General features: G+C 43.1%; 1 pseudogene across 1 annotated transcript; it reads right to left on the bottom strand.

Annotated features, from left to right (window-relative positions):
- Positions 1-1801: 1801 nt before the first annotated feature.
- LOC310966221 (protein tyrosine phosphatase domain-containing protein 1-like) lies at positions 1802-25145 on the bottom strand (annotated as a pseudogene). The gene is made up of 7 exons: positions 25058-25145; positions 17356-17420; positions 17023-17108; positions 15568-15686; positions 6923-7060; positions 5716-6825; positions 1802-1843 (listed from the first exon to the last, which is right to left on the bottom strand). The product of its transcript is annotated as a protein tyrosine phosphatase domain-containing protein 1-like (transcript).
- Positions 25146-25584: the final 439 nt, after the last annotated feature.

Below are 25584 nucleotides of genomic sequence, written 5' to 3'. Positions count from 1 at the left end.
GATATACTCCAGGTTCTTATGATCTGTCCAAACCAAGAACGGATGTTCAGCCCCCTCCAACCAATGGCGCCACTCCTCCAAGGCCATCTTCACCGCCAGCAACTCCCTGTTACCTACATCATAATTCCTCTCTGAAGGAGACAGACGACGAGAAAAGTAGGCACATGGATGCAATTTGCCGTCCTTAGGGGAGCGCTGAGAGAGAACCGCTCCAACCCCGATGTTGGAGGCATCCACCTCAACCACGAACTGAGAGGTGGGATCAGGCTGGGTGAGGATGGGGGCAGAGGTGAACAGGTCCTTAAGCCCCTGGAACGCGCTCTCCGCCTCAGTGGACCAGGAATAGGGTCTGTTAACAGAGGTGAGTGAAGTCAAGGGTTCAGCAATACGACTGTAATTCCGAATGAACCTCCTATAAAAATTAGCAAATCCAAGAAACCTCTGTAGCTGCTTCCTGGACTCAGGGCGAGGCCACTCCTGGACGGCTTGGACCTTAGCAGAGTCCATCTTAACCTGTCCGTGTGAGACTACGTACCCGAGGAATGAGACAGTGGAGGCATGAAACTCACACTTCTCGGCCTTGGCGTAAAGGCGATTCTCCAGGAGTCTCTGCAACAATTGCCGGACATGCTGGACATGTTCAATGGGGTCTTTGGAAAAAATAAGAATATCATCCAGGTACACAAAAACAAAACGACCCAACATATCTCTAAGGACATCATTAACTAGGCACTGAAAAACAGCTGGAGCATTCGTAAGCCCGAAAGGCATGACCAGGTACTCAAAATGTCCTAATGGCGTATTGAAAGCAGTTTTCCACTCATCCCCTTGTCTGATACGCACCAGGTGGTAGGCATTGCGCAGGTCCAATTTAGTGAAGACTGTCGCCCCCTGGAGGGAATCAAAGGCGGCAGACATCAGAGGTAGAGGGTACTTGTTCTTAACCGTTATGTTGTTGAGGCCCCGGAAGTCAATGCACGGTCTTAGGCTCTTATCCTTCTTGCTCACAAAAAAGAAACCCGCCCCTAGTGGCGAGGAGGAAGGTCTGATGATTCCAGCTGCCAAGGAGTCCCTAATGTACGTCTCCATAGCCTCTCTCTCAGGTTTGGAGATGTTATACAGGCGGCCTCCAGGCAACGTGGCACCAGGTAACAGGTCGATACTGCAGTCATATGGGCGATGGGGGGGTAGGGACAAGGCCTGAAGCTTGCTAAACACCTCTTTGAGATCGTGATAGACAGGGGGCACATGATTAAGGTCTGGGGCGTCAGGGCTAGAACTAGGGCTAGTGATGGGCTGGGGCTGAGCTGGTCAAAAACAAGTCCACATTGCAATAAAAAGGAGCGACAATGGCCGAGATTACCATCATACCTCTCAGGTGCGGGAACCCAGGGCTTCCGATCGGAGGCGGAGAGTGAGGGGGAGGCGGCAGCAGCAGAGGGCCCGGGCACAGAGGCGACGCTGGCTTGTGAGCCGAGTTGGGCTCGAAAGTCAGTCAAACTGGTGGTAAGAGTCTGTAACCCAGTTGTGATTTCTCTGAGGGCCTTACCATGTTGTCCTAAAACAGATTCTTGATGGGTTATGGCTTGACGTAGTCTGTCCAAATCCGATGGGTCCGTCATGGCCGGATCGTACTGTCAGGGTTCTGCGGAGGACCCAGAAGCAGATCGGACAAAAGGCAGTGTTTAAACAGTTTATTAGATAAAGCGTGAGGTGGTGAAGAACAGAGAAGCTGGCAGGCGAGGTTTGGATCCCAGAGGTGTGGAAGGTCCAGAGAGTGGCTGGCTCACAGGCGGCGGGGCTAAGCGGACTGGGATCCCGGGCTGACTTCCTGGAATGATTCCTGAGGCAGAGAGACACGGTTAGTTGCAGACACGGATTCCAAGAGGCCAGCTCCAGCAGGCTGAGGCAGACAGACAACCAACAGTAGCAACGACGAAATGTGGCTGGAAAATGCGGTAGCATACACAATACTTCACAACGATCTGGCGTTCACTGCATGTGTGGCTGCTCCTTAAGTACTGCAGGGGATTGATGAGGAGCAGGTGTGTGGGTGACCTCAGCCAGGTGTGTGAGCAGCCAAAGAAGGACACGCCCCCGAGCACTGTCAGGAAAGTGACAAACACCACAAGACATAACAAAAACACCAAAACAGACCTCATGGCCGGGGATTCGTGACAGTGGCAGGGCATCCACTCAAAACTTTGACCAGGCATAATGTAATAGCGTTAATCTCATCATCCGTTTTTACTCTATCAGGTTCTTGACTGAGGAAAGTAGAGGACGGCTTAAATGCAAACATAACGTACACACACAAAGGAGTTAATGCAGGGAGCTGTTTAGCAATTCCAGATGACGAAAACCCACATGACTGCATTCCACTGACAGCGCAAGCCATTAAAGTGAGACCCGACTTGCATGCAAGACCATTGGACTGACCAGACATGGACTTGTATGTAGACGGCTGCTGTTTCAGAAAAGATTAGCGCAGGACTAAGCGCAGCATGGGCAGTAGTTATCAAAGATCAGGGAAAGTTTGAGACACTAAGTACAGGAGAAGTGACAGAAAACCGTCAGCTCAGCGAGCGGAAGTGATGGCAGTGACCGCAGCTTGTAAGCATGGTGAGGGAAAGAGAGTTAACATATATGATAGATAGATAGATAGATAGATAGATAACTTTATTTATCCCCGAGGGGAAATTAGGTCATCGTAGCAGCGGTACAAAGCAATCAAAAGTACTAAAAATAAGATAAAATATAAAATACAAAATATGAACAACAATAAAATAACAAAAGTACAGTATTGCAGATAAACACTATATTACAATGTGCTATGTGGATTTTAATGTGCAAGAGAGATAAAGGTGCATTTCAGTGATAGGTCACTATGAGTAGTGTGAGTTTATTCCCTGAGTGTCGCTAAGCGTTGTTGTGCAGCATTGTACAGTCTGATGGCAGGCATATGCAGACTCTGCATATGGCTGGGTAAAAACATTGGCAGGAAGCCAAGGGGGGTCAGGACCAGTACCGGCCCCATTGATGATTGACCCACATACACCATTAGTAAAAACACCACAGTATATAGAGTTGAAAAAAAAGAGCAGAAAAACAAACAGTGTGTGTGTGGACACTTAGTGTGTTTATTGTCATATTCATTATTTTAGTGGTAATCTATCTTATATGTGCATGGTCAGATAATTGTTAGTTATGGAACTTGGCAGGCCACTTCCGTGGCATCCCTTTAGACATCCAGGATTTTGTGGTCTCGGAGGAATGATCAGTCTGGTGAATGATCAACAGGGGGAATTGAAGCATTAAAAATGATTGTGTGAAGTATCATAATCATGTGTTAGCTTTTGTATTAGTAATGATTAATGAGAGTGTGATAATAAGATGCAATCAGTATACTCATTTAAGAATGTGATAGTATGTTGCTGCTATTATTTGACCAGGCTTAAGAGTTTCTGCTTTCTCCAAAAGCCCACAAACTTTTGGCAGTCAGTCAAGGTCACAAGACAATGAACTAGCCAGCTTGCACAAACGCAAGCGGCAACTAGGTTGAGATTATACCAAAACAATACCATATAAGGAGACAGGAACAACTATATAAGGAGGTAGGCTGTAGGGAGGATGAGAATATGTGCTTCCTTCACAGATAAAGAAGAAGACTCCTGCTATACAGATGATACTCCGACGCGCAGGGAGGAAGATGGAGGCTGGAGGAACGGCTACTTCTGAAATAAACATATGCACGCACAAGCAGACACATAACCACGCCTTTGTAACAAGCATAAATGCTGGAGTAGTTAGAATAGATATCAGAACTTCTTGACTCTGATCACGGGTACTGTGTTGCACACAGATGCTCTAGATAGAGAATAGAACATTTCTCCAGATGTCTGTATCATCCGATGTCCAACGTATTGTGTTTAAAATTCCTACAGGGGATAATCCTTTTCCTGATACCCTGAGCTTCTCTAATCTGTCTGTATCATTCATGTCTCATTAACGCATGTAACTTTTTCAACTTCTTCCCCGGAGTTGTTTGTGCTTTGTCCTCTCGCAGGTCTTTAATTGTGGTGGTGCCTGCTGCCGTGTTCCTGCATGACGCTTCCTGCTACTATTATAACTATTAGTCATATATACTATCACTAGTCTTATTAATTATAAAATTTGTAGCCATAAAAACACCATCAGTGGTATGTCTCGCTGTATAGTAGCTACTATTGCCGCTACTAATCGTTTATCATGTTTGCCACCATAATTGTTATCATTTTCGTGTTCTATCACCTTGGCTGTGCTTGTTACTGCTGTTCTGCTGTATTGGCTGCCATGGCATGTGGGTCGTGTTCACGTTGCTATAGATATTATTATAGTTACTGTTACTTTTTGGTTGCTTGCATCTCTGAAAGTGTGTCTGGCTCTCTGTCTTTGTGTCTGTCTTTATCTCTCTCTGTCCATTGGTTTGTCTTTTCTCTCTTTCTCTCTCCTTTTCTTCCTCCCCAACCGGTGCAGACAGATGTCCGTCCTCCAAAGAGCTGTGTCTGTCCGACGTTCCTGCCTGTTATAGAGAAGGTTTTCAACGCCACCGTACTCTACGGGGGAATTGTTGGGTCTATGTAAATCATAAATAAGTCATAGAGTGTAGTCTTTACCTGCTCCGTAAAGTGTCCTGAGATAACTTTTGTTATGATTTGGCACTATAAATAAAATTGAATTGAATTGAATAAAACATGCTCTGCAGTTGAAGTGTTGCAGTGTGTGTTTTTTTTTACATAAGCAGTCACTCTCTTCAGCTAAAATGCAAGAATTCTCTGCACAGCAGTAATAACAGGAGGACATGGGGAGGAGAAGCTGATCTCACTACTGAGTTCTTTATTACATTTCCTGTGGTTGTCTGTTGATGTGACACGGATCAACATCATCTGTATCTCTGCAGTGTGGTCACTTATTCTGATCGAGATAATCTGTTGTCTGTATTTCTGTAGTTTTCCAGTACTGTATTAGATGTAACATGGATTAAAAAGTTAATCTCTGACACACTCAAACAACACTCCAAAGACAAGGCAGATTTAGAAGTACTTTAACATTGGTTCTGAAAACATTTACATGATTGTTACATTGATATGGTGTGTTTACGTCAACGAGTCAGATTAAGGATCAATGCCAGAACAGAGGGCAATAAACAGAATTGGTGATGTAATACAAGATGTTGTGTGTTCTTGGTGATGGAGGAAACTGCTCGTGTTAAAGGTATGGTTTGGATTTTTTTGGTTAAGCGTGGTTGTATGAGGTGCTTATTTATAGTCAGTTACCTGCAGTCGATGGTGAGCAGAAAACCGCCATCTAGTGTCTCAAGATTGTAGTAGCAACAAAAATGCCCAACGCTATTGGCTGCTACAATGTAACCAGAATGTGAAAGAAAGTCATTGTCAAATCTGTCAAAACATTTTTTAAATATTAATTCAGACTAAATATATTTTTTTACGGAAAAGCATTACTTTCATAATGTATAGCTTTTAATAAAGACCACATATTCAACCTTTAATGACGATAAACACCGTTTAAGGCTGTTCATAATGCCATTACACATGGCGCTGGCTGGTTCCTTCCTGATACATACTGGGGCTCACTTCTAACTTGTGTCCAGAATAATAGCACTGGAGTATTTTTATTACTACATGGAATATATGAGATTATTATGGGGTACATTACCTGCCACATTGAGACCTTGGAGGTGAAATCCTTGTCTGTTAGGTCCATGGCCAGAGCTTTGGCCACCAACAGGCATCTGTTCTCTGGGGAGAGCTCACCCTGGAAAGTGATGTAGGGAGCCTCTCTGACATTCCCTCTGCTCCACCCACTGTCACATCCATATCCATCTGCTCCTCACTGGTTACCAGGTTGGTCTTGTTTAATAAAGCCGGCAGCTTGGTGTTACAGTGAGATTTGTTCCCCTGCTCGGACAGATCTGAAGACAAACTCTGATGGCCCTGCTTTTTTAACAAAGAGGACCCTGTATCTTGCTTTGCATCTGTATTGGAGCCCTGAATGCTGCTAATAATGTCCTGAGGAGAGAAGTCATAAAATCTGGGAGGGATATTGTTTGTAAGTTTGTTATGAGACAAGGAACGTTTGATCAGGCAGTTGATTGGTTTGTTGCTCTTCAGATTTCCTAAATGGTGCTGCCGTATTCCTAGTTTGTCAAGGACAGGATCACTGTAACTCGGGCTCCTGTTGTTAAACAGGGATGACTTCAGAGAGCTTTCTATATATTCTGCTGCCTCCAAAGAGGGTCAAACTCATTATCACTGGCGAGAGGTTGATCATGAGGAGGTCTGGACTGCAGAGCAGGAGTGCTAAGAGGATAAGATGAACAAGGTGGAATAGGAATCCCTTTTTCTCTCTTCATCTCCTTTCCAAGCTGCTTAAGAGCCTGCTGGGACACGATCTTCTCCACTTTGACTGTGAGGTCAGGGATCTCCAGCCACTCCTCCTTAATCACCACCTGTCTGTTGGCTGCAATGCTGAGAAGGAGCCTGCACACCAGCTGGATGATCTTTGGCACATTTTTCTTCTGTCGAGCCTCATAACCGTGTAAAAGGTGGCGTTGCCGGGTTAGGTACTGGGACAAGGTTTCAGCACTGGCTTTGGGTTCTGCACAGGAGAAAATGCTTCGGAGAGGAACCAGAAATTGGGCGAACTCCCTGACACACAGCTGGCCTCTGGTCTGGATGGAGTTTGGTCTCTTGGCTCGCACAAACAGGATGGCTTGGTCAGCGCTCATCCAGGACTTAAAAACCAAGTAACAAGCCAACAACACACCTACATGATGAAAAATGAAAAAATACTGATGATGATAATGATATTTAACAAGCATAAATGAGGATAAAAGCAATGCCAAATTGCTGGTGTTACAAACCTGTTCTTCCAAGGCCAGCATGGCAGTGGACAGCCATTTTCCCCTCTTGGACAGCAAATGACATGACTTTCACCATGTCAAGGATAGTAGTCAGAGACGCCACACCATAATCCTTCCACCCAACGTTGTAGTAATAAACTGAAATACACAAAGTCAGAAGAATTCAGAGCTGATCCTACCTATGCCCTTTTCAGACATGATAAGATGTAACACTACTGGCTTAATTTATATGTTAAAAATCATGGATTTTTTTCAAAATCCTCCTCTGATGTAGTGTATGCATACCAACAACATCGCCTGTGACACCTGGAAGACCCGAGAGAGGCTATATCTTCCGCGGTCATCGAAGGGTTCTGTTCCTCTTCACCACTTCCTCTGATTTGGCTGACACTTCGAAGAGTTCTTCAGGAGGGTCACAGGACGCTAGTAGTGAAGCGCTCTGTCATCCATAATCCTCGTGATCCACGATAGATTGCGTAGTTCATACACAAACTGTGCATGCGCAAAGAGAATATTCAGTGCTTTAAGCACTCCCTGGTGGTCATTTGGGATTAGAACCATAGAACCATAGTTACATTCGTAACTATTGACTGCCTTTTTTATTCCAAAAATCTTCTTTTTTTTTTTTCCATTTTCAAAATTATAATGTTCAACCCCAACCAACGCTGACTTAAGTAACATCACTTAAGCCATTTACTGTACAATGCTTTACACATCTCCCTCTGGAGACACAGATGGATTTGAAAACCTTTTTTCACATATGCAGACTGGAAACATACTTTGATGTGCACAATCAATGGAATTGTCCTTTAAATGTTATACTGTATATAGTGGAGATAGAAATTAGAGAACAAAGTATTAATTCTTGAAATACTGTTATGTTTTATCGTTCAGAATTTGAAAGGATATCAGCTGTGGCTATACCACTGCTGTATAAGCATGTTTTTTTTTTTAAATGACCAAGGCACTTCAACAAAAACCTTTATTTTGTGAAAAAAGGCAGTGAACAAAATTAGAGAACACTTTCAGACCCTCCCAGTTCTTAATGTTAATCTGGCACCTGGTGACAATTTACTTATTGTTGGACATACCCTATTTATCTGGCAGCTCTCCTGGTTACTTTTCAAGATGCAAAGCTGCTCTAAGGAGACTGAAACCCTGAGACAGCAGGTTGTCCAGATGAAGGCCAAAGGGATGACCCTCTCAGCTATCAGAGAGAGGTTGGGCATTCACACTCTCTGATTTCAAGAATATTAAAACTTTACAAGGACACAGATTAATTTAAGTCACTCGAAAAGGCCGGTCGCCACGTAAAACAACTGCACCAGAGGACAGGATTATGAGAAGACTCTCAATGGGGAATCAGTTCAACACTGTAGCTGGAGTTAGTCTCCAGTTCAGTGCTGAACAGGGCAAGGATCTGTCTCTGCACACAGTGTCTCATCGTTTAAGACTTTTTGGACTGAAAGCCCACTCTGCAGTGACCAAACCTCTTATCAGCAGAAAGAATAAGGCTAGACTTGCCTTTGCTGAGGAGAATGTTGTGTGGACAAAGGAGAACTGGTCCAGAGTGACTTCAGTGATGAGAGTACGTTCAATTTATTTGGGTCTGATGGAAACATTATGTTTGGCGTAGGACTGGGGAAAGACTGAACCCAAAGTGTATAAAGAAGTCGGTTCCATTTGGAGGAGGAAGTGTCATGTTTTAGGGGATGTTTTCTGCAGCAGGAGTTGGGCCTCTTGTACAGCTACATGGCAGGGTGAATGCAAATGTTTATGTGAACCTCCTTCAGCAACATGCAATACCTTAAATGCAACTGTCTCCCACTCAGCTGCAATTTTCATGCAAGACAATGCTTATTCTCAAGAGTAACAAGTACAGTGTCTAAAAAAAGTCATGATAGGCTTTTGAAATAGTCACTTTTTTTTGTTTTACAGCCTGAAATGATAAAACATGAAAATAAAGATATATATTTTTCCAAATTGATTTACAGTAAAGTAAAGTAAGTAAAACATTTTTTTCAAAATGTCTGAAAATTAAAAAAAATTAAAAACTAGAAAAGCAGGGTTGGAAAAGTGATGAGTCCCCAGATTTAATATTTTGTGGAAGCACCTCTTGCTTTAATTACAGCCATCAGTCTATTTGGATTTGTCTTTACCAGCTTTGTGCACCTAGATTGGGAAATATTTCCTCATTCTTCCTGCAGAACTGTTGGAGTTCAGTCAGATTCTGTGGCGAGCGGTGATGGACTGCACTCTTTAAGTCATTCCACCGATGTTCTGTAGGATTCAGGTCAGGGCTCTGACTAGGCCACTCTAGGACATTCACCTTCCTGTCCTTTAGCCACTGTGTTGTTTTTATTGTGGTGTGTTTTGGGTCGTTGTCATGCTGGAAGGTGAACAACCTGCCCATTTTCTAGTGTCTAACAGAGGGACAAGCGTTTTCCTCAAGAATTTGGGTGTACTTGGCAGCATCCATTTTCCCTTCAATCCTGACCAACTGCCCAGTCCCTGCTGAAGAGAAACAAGCCCACAACATAATGTTGCCACCACCATGCTTCACTGTAGGGATGATGTGTTTTGGGTGGTGTGCTGTGTTTGTTTCTGCCAAACATAGCACCTGGAGTTCAGCCCAAACTGTTCAATATTGATCTTATCTGACCATATAACCTTTTGCAACATGGCATCAGGATCTCCAATAAGTTTTTTCTTAGGATACCCAGTGTGACATTTTTTCAGAAGAGGCTTCTTTCTTGCTACCCTGCTATAGGAACTTGTGAAATTGTTGTCACATGCACAGATCGACCAACCTTCTGTCATTAAGACTTGTAACTCCTTCAAGGTCACCATGGTAGCTTCCCTGATCAATCTTTTCCTGGCTCAGTCATCCAGTTTGGAGGGGCGGCCTGATCTAGGCGAGGTCTGGGTGGAGCCATATGCCTTCCACTTCTGGACAATACTCTGGACGGTACTCAGAGGGATAGTTAAAGCCTTTAAAATCTTTTTAAATCCTTCTCCTAACTTGTGCCTATCCACAGTATGCAGGGCCTGAAGTTAACTTTTTTGGCCACCAGCCACTGTGGGTGGTGGATTTCGAAATCCACCTCCCACAGTGTTTTTTTACCAGCCAATTTTTTTGTTAATGTCGGCCTTTTGGCTAAGATCAAGTGTATGCGGCAGCTTGTAACAGCAGCTCCCGTCGTTATTTTTTAACTTTGTTATTTGTTGGGTCAGTATTTTCATTTGCTTTGTCGAATTAATCACATTCTGTACATAAAGTTGAGACTATGGCTGGCCTAAGTTTTGTTACTGTTCTCCGCGTTCGTCTGTTACTTTTTTTTACTTTTTGTAACGGAGAACCTTGCTGGTAGTAGTGGGGGCATTGTTTACAAGCGTGAACTTTTGTTCATGACTTCTTCTCTGGTGAACTTGATGTTTCTGTCCACTAAGTTTATGTATATGTTCGGTAAAGGTTTGCATCTCTGTGGATTTGATTTTAACCCATGTGACATCCACATATCTGAACCAATGGCTCGAGGTTACTCCTTTGAAGTTCAAAGCCTTGTCCTCTACCTTCTCCATGTATAGATTTGCCACAATAGGGGATACTGGTGAACCCATGGCACAGCCGTGTTTCTGTCTGTAAAAAGTGCCATTAAACTGGAAATATGTGGTCTGGTTTGAGATTTGTTTGGTTGTGTAAGGAGTTTTCCTGTGTGAGCCGCTCTATTACTGTGGCTAAAGCCTCCATGGTTGGAATACAGGCAAACAAGGAAGTCACATCGTAGGATACCATGGTTTCATCTGGATCCATTTTTAGTCCAGTCTCTGACTTTGTTCACAAAGTGGATGTGGTGTGGGGTGTTGCCCACCAGTGGTGAAAAGATATTGGCAATGTTGTAAGTGACCGAGTTTATGCTGACAATGGGCCTGACCGGGGGCCCTTCTTTATGGATTTTTGGGAGTCCATATAAGCAGGGGGTTCAGTCCTGGGGATAAAGCCTCTAATATTGTAATTTGTCATTGACCCCTTCTTTTTGTAGTTGCTGTAGACACTCTATAACCTTATTTTTGTAACCGCTGGTAGGGTCTTGTTTCAGAGTTTCATAAGTGTTAGAGTCACTGTGTAGTGCAGAGATCTTTGCCTGGAAATCAGTGGTATTGTAGAACTGTGAATCTACCCTTGTCTGCTGGAAGGATTGTGATGTTGTGGTCTTTGCTCAGTGCTGTTACTGCTTTTCTCTCCTCAATGGTGAGGTTGGGGGGACAACTCTACTATGGGTAACTCTTTTGGTGTCATGGCAAAGTTCAAGCCCTTGGCTAAGACCTCCTTCTCTGGGTGGGTAAGATCTCTGTCCGATAAAATTTTTAACCCATCTATTATGTGTTTATTTCTGTGCTGGAGAGTCCTTTTTTTTGCCTCCAAGTGAATATTTCTGTATTTTTGCCAATATTCCGGGATTGTAAATTGTGAAATTTCTTTGTTTTTCTGTCTTTGCTCTTGTTGTGTTGAGATAGTTGGTCTTTCTCGGTGAAATCCACAACTTTCTCCATGATAGAAACAGGTAAGATTGATGTCAGTTTCTGTAAATGAACTCCTTCAAAGGAGTAACCCCCATTGGTTCAGATATGTGGACGACACATGGGTTAAAATCAAATCCAAATAGGTGCAAACTTTTACCGAACATATAAACTCTGTGGACAGAAACATCAAGTTCACCAGAGAAGAAGTCAAGGACAACAGTTTGCCTTTCTCAGACTGTAACGTCCATATGGTAAATGACAGGAGCCTCCATATTGGGGTATACAGAAAACCCACTCACACAGATCAATATCTACTGTTTGACTCCCACCGCCCCCTGGAACACAAGCTTGGAGTTATCCCTGCAACATAGGGCTGATAACGTAACCACCAGTTCACAGGCCCAAGGGGAAGAATGCAAGCACCCGAGAGGCTTCCTCACAACTTGTGGTTACCCCAGGTTGGACCTTTGTGAAAACGGCAGCTGCTTGCAGAAAGAAAACCAAAGTGGTTGAAAAAGAAAAAGAAAACAAGAGAAACAACATACTCATCCCATATGTGGCTGGGGTATCAGAGAAACTCAGGAGGATCTTCAACAAACACTGCATCCCTGTGTATTTCAAACCCAGTAACACACTCAGACAGAGACTAGTATATCCCAAAGACAGAACACCACACACCCACAAAAGCAATCTGGTTTATGCTTTCCAATGCAACAAGGAATGCAAAGATCTCTACATTGGAGAAACAAAACAACCACTGCATAAACGCATGGCCCAACACAGGAGAGCTAACTCCTCAGGCCTGGACTCTGCTGTCCCCTTACATCTCAAGGAGAAAGCCCACTCCTTTGATGACAACAATGTCCACATCCTGGACAGAGAGGACAGATGGTTTGAAAGAGGCGTAAAAGAAGCCATCCATGAAAAAGTAGAGAAACCATCGCTAAACATAGGAGGAGGTCTAAGGGCGCACTCACACTGTCCATCCGCACCGTGCTCAAACAGGTTTTACGGGTGAAGTCTAGTTCGTTTGACCAGTGTGAGTGCGACTGTACCGCGCCTATTTGCGGCCTGCTTGCCAGCCAAGGGCCGTATGGGAGAGGTGGGCTTTTGTAAAGCACGTTTGCACATGTAAGGGCACAAGCTTGCGCCAGTTCGGACATAGAAAAAAAAGACAGACCATGCGCGGACATTTAAAACAATGGCGGCGAAAGGTTCGCGTTGGTGTGATGCGGAGGTGGAGTGTTTACTGCAGATTTGGTCGGATGAAAATATTCAAAAACAGTCGACAAGACGCACAAAAACTCCAAGGTCTATGGAAAGATTTGTAAACAAAGCGGCGCATCGCGATGACGTCAATCAATGCGTGTGAGGTGTTACGGCGTGATGACATATAGGCAGACGAGAAGCATTCGCGCGAGGCCCAGGCAGTGTGAGTACAAACGGGCCTGGCCCAGGAGGGGAGAGGGAGGGGGGGACAAATACCCTAAAGCACAGGGCACTGTACGGACGGATAGTGTGAGTGCGCCCTAAGACACCACCTATCTCCAATTTACAATGCTGCCCTTTTTATCCCTTTCCAGGAGATTCAACAATCTAACATCCAAGAACAACTGTTCACAAATGGCCTCCTGTGACTCCAATGACTCAATATAGCACTAACGAAGCCGAAACCAATTTCCCTCCAACGACTGTCACTCTAACGACGGTCGTGTGCACTTGGAGCACAAAGGGTTCCAGTGACATCATCGGCCTTGTGGAAGGTTAAATATCTGGATCTCCACACCAGATAGTTGGACCAGTCCCAGCCTGGTGTAGGTGCAACCGGCATCCCAAAGATGATTGTTCATTCCTCGATTAACGTGAACTTTCAGTTTAATTAGGAGAAGGCCTCAGCCTGATCAAACAAAGGGGAAAGACTAGGCCCAAAAGCCTGGCAGCCTTTGTCCCTGAGGGCATGGTCACAGACAAAGGCCTGCCATGCACTCTCCCCCACAGATTACACCAAGATGTGAACACTACAAGGGACCCCCAGACTGTCAGTCCATTGGCTGACCTGACCTCTGGTGATGACATCATCAGTGCTTATAAAACTGAAGGACACCTCCTCTTTCACTCGCTCTCTCTGGGTCTGTCTTCCTTGGACTCTTACTCGAATCTCCACACTCAACTCGACGCTCTCCTGCTGGATCCAGGGACCAGCTGCCCGCTGTCCCTAGGCCCCGAACATGGCCTGTATGGAGTAGGATCACCAGCCAGGTTAACCAACCGGTTACCAACTCAACTGAGCAGAACAAAGAGCGATCTGAGTCCTCTTTTGTCTAAGAGCAACAACCAAGACATCTCCCATCTCATGGACTGGTAACTAATCACCAACTCGGCAATACTACATGTTATAAGACTGTATAAACGGCTAAGCATAGAACTGTGACTTTGGTATAACGTGAATAAGAACTCCTGAGATCTTTAGCCTGCTGGCTTTTGTGTAACGTAATGTTCACACCTTTTCTGCAGGGGTCCAAGCCCACACCCTTCCTCCCTCTCTCTTTGTCTTATTCGCACGCACGCACGCATGCAGGCACACACACACACTCTGTTAGCTTTAGTAAGTTTATTGTGTGTTTTGTTTGTGCGTTTATTAATTTGTTAATAAATGTTTGTGTTTACCATATGTCTGTTTATTTAATATAACACAAAGATGAATGAGCCAGCCTCTACTAAGAAAATAACTTTTAAATCCTTCAACTGATTAAACTATTACATTTATCGGTGTTCAACCCTTAATTAGTAGTTTAATATATTTAATGAGACTTATATATTAGTTGTCACTCTGTCTATGACGGTGGTGCCCCGAGGAACTCTGGTTTAACTAGAGTAATTTTTATTATTATCTTTCATAATTATTGGTTATACGATAAGTTTATTGAGAATACTCAATCTCATAATCTGAACGTGAGTTGAGGCCCTACATTCAATTGGTTCTCCGTGTGAAGTTTTTAATGAATTAAAGTTATTCATTTTTAGTAATTATTATTTATGAATTTTCTTTTTCAAATATTTCATTTGATAGTCACACTTTTGATCCAATTAATCCTAAAGTACCTACACTGGTCAGGTGCGTACATCAGGGGTGTCAAAGTGATCCAGTGAAGGGCCGCTGTGGCTGCAGGTTTTCATTCCAACCAAGCAAAAACACACCTGATCCAACAAATCAACAGTGTGAAGACGATTCAGGTGATTGCATGACTCAAGTCAGGTGTGCTTTTGCTTGGTTGGAATGTAAACCTGCAGCCACAGCGGCCCTTCCCTGGATCACTTTGACACCCCTGGCGTACATGATGAAGCCTCTTGGATGAGGTGAAACGTCTTCCAAGAGAAACATCCAAGTCCATTTGCGTTGACTTCAATTTCTTTGGGGATAACGATGACCTGGACAAATGAGAACATTCACAGGCTTATTAATCAGGGAAGCTACCAAGAGGCCCATGGTGACCTTGAAGGAGTTACAAGTCTTAATGGCAGAGGTTGGTCGATCTGTGCATGTGACAACAATTTTACAAGTTCTGCATGTATGGCAGGGTGGCAAGAAAGTCAAAATGTCAGACTGAGTCTCGTAAAAATACATATTAAAGATGGCCATGTTGCAAAAGGTTATATGGGGTCAGATAAGACCAAAACTGAAGTTTTTGGGCAGAACTCCAAGCGCTATGTTTGGAGTAAGACAGCACACCAGCCAAAACACACCATCACTGCAGTTTGGGCCTGTTTCTCTTTAGCAGGGACTTCTAGTTTTTAAAAAAGAAACTATTTCACTTGAATGTTGTATGGCAAAATGTGTAAATCATGCTGGAAAAATATATTTATATAAATATATAAATATATTTATGTATAATCATTTCAGGCTTTAAAACAAAAAAGGTAACTTTTTATAGGCACTGTATTATTGTATGAAACGCGCTATACAAACTAAGTTTTTTATAATTACATTCAGGATTTTTACCTACCTATTATACCTGTAAGTGGAACCAACTAACTAACTAACTAACTAACTGTCAACTAACAGGTTTTTTGGTGTGTGTCCTGTGTCGTTACAGTATTGGTGAGGGTGGATAGAGACTCACTGCCTGCCTCCATGAAGATTTCGGGTCGATAAGTGAAACCGCTCTCATGCTCCAGTGGGTTGTCACAGCTAGCATGTTATCCAGGCCGCTGTAGGTTTATGACCGTCTTCAAACCACACCTAAGCAAAGTAACAGGTCTGTGTCAATGTACAGAGTCAACACATACACTGGAGATCAAAATGAGAGAACATAATACTTGAGTTATTCTGAAATACTGTTATTTTTATTGTTCACAATTTGAAAGAATATCCACTGTGGCTATACCACTGCTCAACCAACAGGTTTTTTTTAAATAACCAAGGCACTTCAACAAAAACCTTTATTTTGTGAACAACAGTGAGCAAAATTAGAGAATGGTTACCATTGTGTCAGAAGAGAAGATTTCAACAATGTTTTCTTTGGGCTATAGGTTTAAAAAATTAATAGGAAGTGTAGAGGCCACAGCTTTGAATGACTTCAGCACATCTGCGCCCACAGGACTTCACTAGTTTCTCCATTCTTCTTCAATCTCTTCCACAGTTCAGTAACTGTAGTGGGTTTCTTACACATCACTTTGTTGCCAAAGATTTTCCAGAGATTCTCTATGGGGTTTAGATCTGGACTCTGGTCTGGCAATATCATTGTTTCAATATTCTTAGAATCAAGTAACTGCTTCACCTGTTTTGTGACAAGGGGCATTGTCTTCATGAAAATTGCAGCTGATTGGGCGACAATTGCAGTGAAGGTATTCACTGTTCACATAAACATTTGCATTCACCCTGCCATGTAGCTGTACAAGAGGCTCAACTCCTGCTGAAGAAAACATCCCCTAAACCATGAGATGACATTGTTTAAGTTAAATTTATTTAGGTCTGATGGGAAACATTATGTTCGGCCTCGAAAAAAACTGAATCCAAAGTGTCTAAAGAAGTCAGTAAATGTTGAAGGTAAATAGAGAATTTCTGGAAAATCCTTGACAACAAATTTATGTCTAAGAAATCAACTACTCTACCTTTAGTTACCTCTGAACTAGGTAAGAGACTAGTCAGAATGGACCAAGATCAAACCAGAGCAGTGTGAGAAACTAGTGATGTCCTGTGGGTGCAGATGTGCTGAAGTCATTCAAAGCTGTGGCCTCTACACTTCCTGTTCATTTTTGAATCCTATAGAAGAAAACATTGTTGCAATCTTCTCTTCTGACACAATGGTTACTGTTCTCCAATTTTGATCATTGTTTTTTTTTGAGGTGTCTTGGTTGTTTAAAAAAACATGCTAGTACAGTAGTAGAATAGCCACAGCTGATACTCTATCAAATTCTGAACAATTAAAAAAATAACAATTTTAGAATTAATTTAAAAATTTATACTTTGTTTTCTAATTTTGATCTCCAGTGTACATCATAGCAAACCTCCATTTCACTGGTGATCTTAAAGTTGATTAAGAATCAAATGAAGAAAATAAGTTAAGGTACTGTACCTTTGAAACTGTTCAATTACAATATATTTCTCCAGGATTTCTGTGGAAGGCCTTGCCATAGCTAGCAAGTTGTCAGTAATCCTTTCATTGGAGAATATGACATGGTAGGGGAGTTGTGTTATATTAGCATGATTATAAAAAAGAATGATGGTGAATTAGGACTGGCAAGTTAAACACCAAAGGCCCTTAAAATAAAGAGGTATCCAAAGAGCCTGCAAACATGCAGATGCATTGAAATTAAAGCTCTCACTTGAAAACAGATTGTACGAACCAAAAACCAGAACAAATGTATGTGTGCTGTATGAAAGGCAGTGGTAAGACAAGCCAACGTACCAGGACGAGTCCTTTGATGGCTTTCTCCTTACCACTCCAGCGAGAGGGGTTCTCATATTTACAGGCTTTGTTGCACACACAGACAAACACACATTTAAGGTGATATCACATGATGTCGCACAGCCCTGGACACACAGCATGTTAACTAAAAAAAACCTTTTTCTGCTTTTGACGGAACAAAACAAAGAGCACTAACAATTAAGGTAGTTATATTTTTATATACAACAATGTATCCAGTATCCACTGGTTTAAAACAGGACTATGCCACTGTAAAAATGACATTTTGCCATCCAACTGGAGCCAAAAGGTGAAACTAGACCTGCAAGCAGGTGTCAATGAACGCAGCACAAATTGTAGTTTGAAAAAGAAAGTGTAGGTATTTGAATTAGTAGATATTGCATTTGTTCACATAATGCATGCATTACTCAATTTTGCATATCACATGTTGCACAGACCCGGAGTACGGCTCGGGAAATAACTTTTCCAGGTTGTGTGATAATTGAAGAAACTACTTCAAAGTAACACACCACTTCCTGTTTTGACTACAGTGTACCAAGTCTTTCCCTTATAACTTTCATATTGTTTGGATTATCAAAATTCCTTTGATACCTTGTGATCGTGGGGTTAGAACGATTATGCAAAATGTGCAAAATTTCGTTCTGATGACACTCTTGGCCTAGGACGAGTTCGGAAAAGTAGGTTTTGAATATTTTTCTCATGGTTTGTGTATTTTTTCAATTTTGTGTAACAGCGCCAACTAAAGCCTGATTGACTTCAAATGTCGCACAGAGTCTAAAGTTCCCATGGAGAACTATCAGACGGAGTTGGATGTTATTATTGCGAAGATATACAATACATTCTGTTATGAGTACAACATACAGGAAGTTGTTTATTCATAAAATACACATGTTTTGGACTATTACAATCCTTGATAACTTTTCATCAAGATGATTAAAGGTTAATTCCTGCAAAGTCTCGTGGTGATCAGACACTTAGCCTAGGAGGAGAAATGAGAAAAAATAAGTTTTTAATTTCTTGCAATTTTGTGCAAAAATACTCTGCAGAAATGTGGCGTGATCTAAATCCCAAGATTTGGCGCCTTTCAAAGAACACGCAGCACTTCCTGTTTTCACAGTAATCTACAGGAAGTTGTTTCTTTATAAGTTCGGCATTTATAAAAGTATCGGAAGTCTTTTGATAACTTTTTGGTCAGGACCATCCAAACATTACGTGAACCAAGTTTCATCTTAATCAGACACCCGCCTAGGAGGAGTTTGAAAAAGTAGCTTTTGCATATACCGCGATCCTGTGGAAAAAAGTCTAGGCGGAAATGGGCGTGACCTATATCCCGAGATTCATGTAGGTTCAGGGAACGCCTGAATGTAAGAATTTTGAATGTGCGAGGTAAGAGATGAGAGTTACAGGCAACGATGCGTTCAGCTAAATTATTGCGCCACCTGCTGGGTAACATGTCATTTTTGGTGTTTGCATACGTGCAGGGGTCTGAACCACAGTTCAAAGTTTCACCTCTATAACTCGTACTGTGTAGGCTGCAGTATAAGTTTTAATTATCAGGCATGAAAACGTGTCAGGGGAGAAAAAGGTGAGGGGGGGCGACATGCTTCCCCGACAAGCATCAATCTGATGCATTTTGAGAGAAAAAGTATGAATATATACAGTATATCAAAGCAGGGCTATTCAATTAATTTGGAATTGAGGCAGGTTGACAGAATTATCCAAAATGAGTGGCCGGAAAAATATGAGCATCACATTAATGGATATTGTAAAACACTACAGTGACATGGGAGTGCATATATTGTCTTAATTTTATCAATATAAATAGTGGCTATAGGCCTAAAAGTGCAGCAACATAACAGCTGATTAAAACAAGTAGTGATAGGCCGACTCAAAGCAACAAGCTTGTCAAAAACAATCCTTGTTAAATGAACAAACCTGTTAACCAGAGGTTAATTGGAATAAAGGACAAGTTTGAGGCTCTTCTCCTTTACTTGAGTATTTTATTTACATGCTACTTCATACTTCTACTCCTCTACAAATCAGTGGAAATATTCGACCATAAATCCGCCATATTCCCAGTTCTCTTCTTTTCTACCTACATCTCATCTTGAACTGGCGTTTTATCTCGTCTTACAATCAGGACCAGAGGAACACTACTTTCCCTCTGAAATTAAGATTGGAACACTTTTAGAAAGCTGACAGGAGGATAATTTGGAACTATATATTTCAGAAAGGAAAATATTAGTTGATAATAGCTAACATTTTATACATTTACAGAGCAGTGCGCTGAAGAAGAAATGCCTAACATCATGTACTGTACAGTATGTGTACATAAACAGACAAGTAGTAATAGACCGATACATCGGCTGGCCAATATTTGCGTTTTTTAGGTGTATCCGTATCGGCCGATGCAGGCTGCTGCGTTCGCTGATAGTTTTTTCCCGGCATTATTTAAAGACAGACGTCCACAGGCAGCTCTGTGTTGCTGGAGATTCAAGATTCAAGATTCAAGAAGCTTTATTTATCCCAAGGGAAATTATTGTGCAACAGTTTCAATACAAAGATGGGAAAGGGTCAGAGTAACAATAAGCTAACATAACAACAATTAACTTAATGTGACAGAATGCAACAGACATTGTGGTTAAACGTAGGTATATACAATATACAACAATACGCACCGTGCAGTTTAGCAGCATATTGAAATAAAATAAGTGCAAACTAAATAAGTGATAAGGAGCGATAAGTGATAACAGTGGTAAAAGTGTGTAAAAGCGTAGCAGCATTTCTTAGCTACATAAATTAACTAAGTTACAGTACAACTAAATAAATTGATGCAGTGATGATATAAAGTGACATTTGCTCAGGACACAGTGGCCCTCATTTATCAATCTTGCGTGAAAACAGGCACAGATCTGAGCGCAGAATTGGTCGTACGACAGGACACACGTGTGATTTATGAAACATACGTATCTGACCAATCTCAGCGTACGAATGAGCGGGCCTTGAGAAATGCGGTGGCTGAATTCGATCGTCATTAACATGTTACGCCCTTAAATATTCCGATTGATGAATGCGTAATCATTCATGGATGGTGCCTTCAGACGCACATGAGTACAATCAATTGCTCCAACCACAATTTTTATTTTTTTTATTCGTTTTAAGAATCCGTTTTTATCTGTTCTTAATATGTGACTGCTTATGCTTAATGACAGCTGAGGTTTGTTAATTATTTTCAGCCAGATTTTGCTGTGCTGCACCTCAAATCCACCGGCTCAAATTTGCGTACACGATCTCAGACCTGACGTGAGATTTGATCGTAGCTCCCGCTCACGTCCAAATTGATAAATGCCGAAGTTTGCGTGGAAATGGTCGTACGCACGTTTTTTTGCCGTACGTTCCTTTGATAAATGAGGGCCCGTGTCTCCACTGTTCCTCACGTGACCGAGGGTAGGTGAATTATAGAGTTTGTTTGCCACCGGAAGAAAAGACTTCCTTCCAACACTAGCTCCTTAGTCTTGCTGGAGTTGAGAATCAGGTGATTAGCTGCACACCAGTCGACGAAGGAGTCCACAACGCCCCTGTACCCCTCCCTTCCCCTCACTGACAGAGGCAACAATTGCAGTCAGCAAACTTCTGCAGGTGGTAGGACTCAGAGAGGAGCTAAAAGTCTGAGGTGTACAGGGGAAAGAACAGTTCCCTGTGGAGCCCCAGTGCTGCTGACCACAGTGTCAGACACTCTGTCCTGCAGTCTGACATACTGTGGTCGACCCGTCAAGTAGTCCATAATCCAGGAAACCAGGGGAGGGTCCACCAGCTTACTCCCCAGCAGAGCAGGCCGGATGGTATTGAACGCACTGGAGAAGTCCATGAACAAGATTCTCACAGTGGTTCCCTGTCTGTCCAGGTGGGCGCAGGCACGGTGGAGCAGGAAGATCATAGCGTCTTCCACACCTAGTCTCGGCTGGTAGGCAAACTGTAGAGTGTCCAGGGATGAGCAGACCAGGGGCCGAAGAAGTGACAGGACCAGCCTCTCCAGGGACTACATCAAGTGTGACGTCAGCGCCACTGGTCTGTAGTCTTCGGAGGTGCTGGGACGCACCTTCTTCTGTCTTCCACAGCACAGTTACCTTCTCTAGACTCAGGCTGAGGTTGAAGATGTACTGCAGGACTCCACCAGCTGGGTCGCACATGTTTTGAGGACCCTTGGGCTGACACCGTCGGGACCTGCTGCCTTGCCTGGTCGGAGTCTGCACAGCTTATTCCTCACCTGCTCTGCAGTGAAGGTTTGTCTGCTGTGTGCGTTGATGGGGGTGGAGAGAGGTGATGGCGGGGGGAGGGGACAGGTAGGGCAAAGTCAGGAAAGAATTGAGGAGGGGGGGTGGGGCCCTTTCATCAAATCTCTTGAAGAACAGATTCAGCTTGTTGGCTCGTCCAGTACCACCTCCTACTGTCAAAAGGTTTGTAGCCAGTGATGTGCCTCATGCCGCTCTCCACACGTCCTTCACATTGTTCTGCTGGAGTTTGTGCTCCAGCTTCCTCCTGTAGCTTTCTTTGCCCTGTTGAATCCTCTCCTTAAGCTCCCTCTGGACCTGCCTCATTTGCTCTCTTTCCCAATCTCTGAAGGCCCTCTTCTTCTCATTCAGCAGGACCTTGATGTCTCTGGTGACCCACGGATTGTTATTGGGGAAACAGCGTACAGTCACTGTAGGAACAACGCTGTCCACACAGAAATTGATGTACCCCACTATGCAGTCTGTGAGATCATCAAGGTCCTCTCCATGTGAATCACAGTGCAACTCCCAGTCTGTAAGTTTGAAGCAGCGCTGTAAAGCTTTATCGGTCTCCTGTGACCATCTCCTCACAGTCCTGGTTGTCACAGGAAGCCGCTGGACTTGGGGCTTATACAGGGGCTGCAGGTGGATGAGGTTGTGATCTTCCAAGAGGAGGAAGGGCAGTGGAGCTGCAAGCCTCCTTAACATTGGCCTACGGCAGATCCAGTGTCTTGTTTCCCTGGTGGGACAGTCCACAAACTGCTTGAAAGTGGGCAGTGTTGCAGCCAGAGAGATGTGGTTGAAGATATTGCAATAAATGCATGCCGTGTCTGAAGACCCGGGACGACAGTGAGGATGACGTCACTCGCGCGCATCGCGTTTGCATTTTGAGGAATGTAAACAACCAGGACGATAATGTGTGAGAACTCCCTCGGCAGATAGTATGGCCACAGACGGCAAGCAGTTCAATGTCCGGGCTGCACACACGCTCCTTTACAGTAACGTTACCAGGATGACATCACTTGTTGTTAATAAGAATAGCAAGTCCCCCACCTTTCCTCTTGCCACTCTCACGGTGACTCCTGTCTGCCCGAACAGTCTGAAAGCCGTCCACAGTTACATTTGAGTTCGGGATGTCCTCGTGGAGCCACGTCTCCGTAAAACACAGCACACTGCTCTCACGATATACCCACTGAGTTCTCACAAGGCCCGCCAGCTCGTCCATCTTATTAGCCAGTGAACTTGCGTTCCCCGTGGTGATGGAAGGGAGATATGGTTTATATCTCCTCTTCTTTTCCCGGTGTTTACGTCCAGCCTTACATCCCCTGTACTTTCTCCTTAGTTCTATGGGGATTTCAGGCCTCTCCCGCATCAGCGCCGATGGTGTTAGCGACAACAGTTGTTCGCGGGTGTAAACAATAGACCCACTGCATGCATCCAGACGGAGACGCGGTCGGTAAAAATAGTCCCAAGAATAAGACACACGGACAAAAAACATGGAAGAAATTTCACAACATAGTTGGCTAAGGTTAGCACGACACCTTACAGGGGAAAAGCCCCATTAGAAAGATAAATAAGATAAAATAGCTAAAAGTGCGGAAAAGAGAGGGAGCAACTGTTGCTGGCTGCCGCTAGACACAGCGCAGGAACCGGAACTGAAGATGCCTTTTTGCAAAAAACGTTCCTTTTTTTTAAACTGAGACTCGTAACATTTATTATCGTCATTGTGTAGTGTTTATGTAGTAAAACTAAAAGTAGTATCAGCTCCAAATATCTGCTCAAGGAAATCGGCAGAAAAAAAATCGGTATCGGCCCTAAAAAATCCACATAGGTCGATCCCTACAAACAAGTATCACTTATACTCATTACTTATGTAACTTACTGTTGCCGAGTTTTTAGGCTGTGAATTGTTTTTCAGTTCTATAATAGAGGGAATTATGATTAGCGTTTCTTCTTTATCCCTTTGTATTTATTAAGTCAAATAATTAAAAATAGAACAGTTTTTCTGCAGTTTCGTTTTTTCATCCATTATCTAGTCTAGCATTGCCAGTCCTAGCTACACAGTGCTGTGTCAGTGATGGAAAATAGTCTGGCTGCACAAGTTAACATTGTTATAGGCGGGATAAAAAACGCTCTGGGCTATTTGTATTCTTTTAAACCAATCACAGTCATCTCAGGCGGTGCTAAGCCCCAAATGCAGCTACAGTGCCTTTGCAAAACTGAGTGGAGATAGGAGGATTTCAGGCTTTATATCCTCACTTTACATCCAAGCCATCCATCCCAAGCCAAACTATCCATTAAGCATCCATTTTAAAGATTGTCAACCGAGGAAATGAGCTAAACCTATTTTCATCTTTTCCAGATGGCAAGACGTGGGAGAATTTTATATATAAGCAACTTTAGTTCAGACTGCATCGTAAATAAATGAATTATTAAAAAGATTAAAAACACTTCTCTCATATCATCAAAGTAGCCGATGGGTCAGCTGGACGGTCACATATGTCTTTTTCACGAAACACTAACAACTGCAATATTAAAAAGATAGCTGTGTTTTCTGTTATTGATGTTAATGGGTTGGATTGGTGTTTTAAACCTGCATGTTACCAATACATACTGTAGCAACAGCCATATAATAGATTTGTTGTCCCACTCATTAGATGTGAAGTATATCCAACTTATACTCTAATTTACAGTAAAAGTAATGCTCAGCTTCTCATAACAAATAAATCACTTTTGTTTGAATCACCTGATGCTTAGGCTGGCCCTTATCCCACTTCTTCTTCAACACTTCAACAATATATAAAAATGCAAACTCACCACAGGTCTGGAGGAGAGGTATGGATGGAGCACAACTTCCTCCAACTCAATCGCTCCAAAACCGAAGCCATCCTGGTCGGCACCCCTCACCAGACCAATTTATCACCCATAACCAGCATCACCTTTTGTGGCTCTGATATCCCTCTCCCATAGGCACAAATCACAAATCTTGGTGTAAAAAATGGACCCCCAACTCAGTTTTGAATCCCATATAATATCCATACTTCTGCGGGACCTCCTTCTATCACCTCTGCAACATTTTCCAAACTCCATAGGAATCTCTCCCTCTCAGATGCTGAAAAACTGCTCCATGCCTTTATCTCCTCCAGGCTGGACTAATGCAACACACTTAACATCAGGATCCCTAGCAAGAGCCTGCAGGGGCTCCAGTACATCCAAAACTCTGCAGCAGCTTTGTTTTTTAACCTGTAGCCCTTTGAGATCTTTGCTGAAAATGGCACTATAAATAAAATGTATTTAGCTATCTCCACTGAATCAAGCCACACCCAGTCTACAGTGCTTTGCACTTTTGCAAAATGACAAAAATAATGAAGTAGCTTTTCTCATGGTGTGTTTGTGTTGCAGAGCTCTCGTACCTGTCTCCATCTCTGTGCTTATCTCTCCACTGCGAGCTCCACTCGTGGAGTAAGGCAGGTCACTCAGTACACTGACACCAGCTGCCATGGCAGGGACTGAAATGTTTAAATAAACATTTTGTGTCAGAGGCAGATGGAAAAAAACAGGAAAAAACAGCTTAAGCAGAAGCCTTGGTTGTACTGATAACGCAAACAGTAAAAAGGTGCACACACAAACGAGATATGAGGAGCATGTGCGGCGTTGCCTGGCAAGATAATAGAGTATAGGGAGAAGTGCAAGGTGTCATGTCAGAAGCTCATGTGGCAGGCTAACCACTGCCCCTCTGGTAGCATGTGGGCAGGGCCTGAAAACAACAGTGGCAGCTAGGAGCACACCTGAGATCCAAGGTGCTAAGTTACGAACCTTCATCAGGACCCACACTCAGCAGCCAGAGAGGCTTCAAGGTGAGCGTGCGGTGAAATGGCATCATCGCACTAAGCTATAACTCCATGTTAATAGATCTGGAGTACCCAGTTAAAATACTTTA

Source organism: Echiichthys vipera (assembly GCF_963691815.1).
Source record: "Echiichthys vipera genome assembly, chromosome: Y".
NCBI lineage: Eukaryota > Metazoa > Chordata > Actinopteri > Perciformes > Trachinidae > Echiichthys > Echiichthys vipera.
Note: the sequence above shows the minus strand (reverse complement) of the source record. Positions and strands in the feature narration are given on the sequence as shown.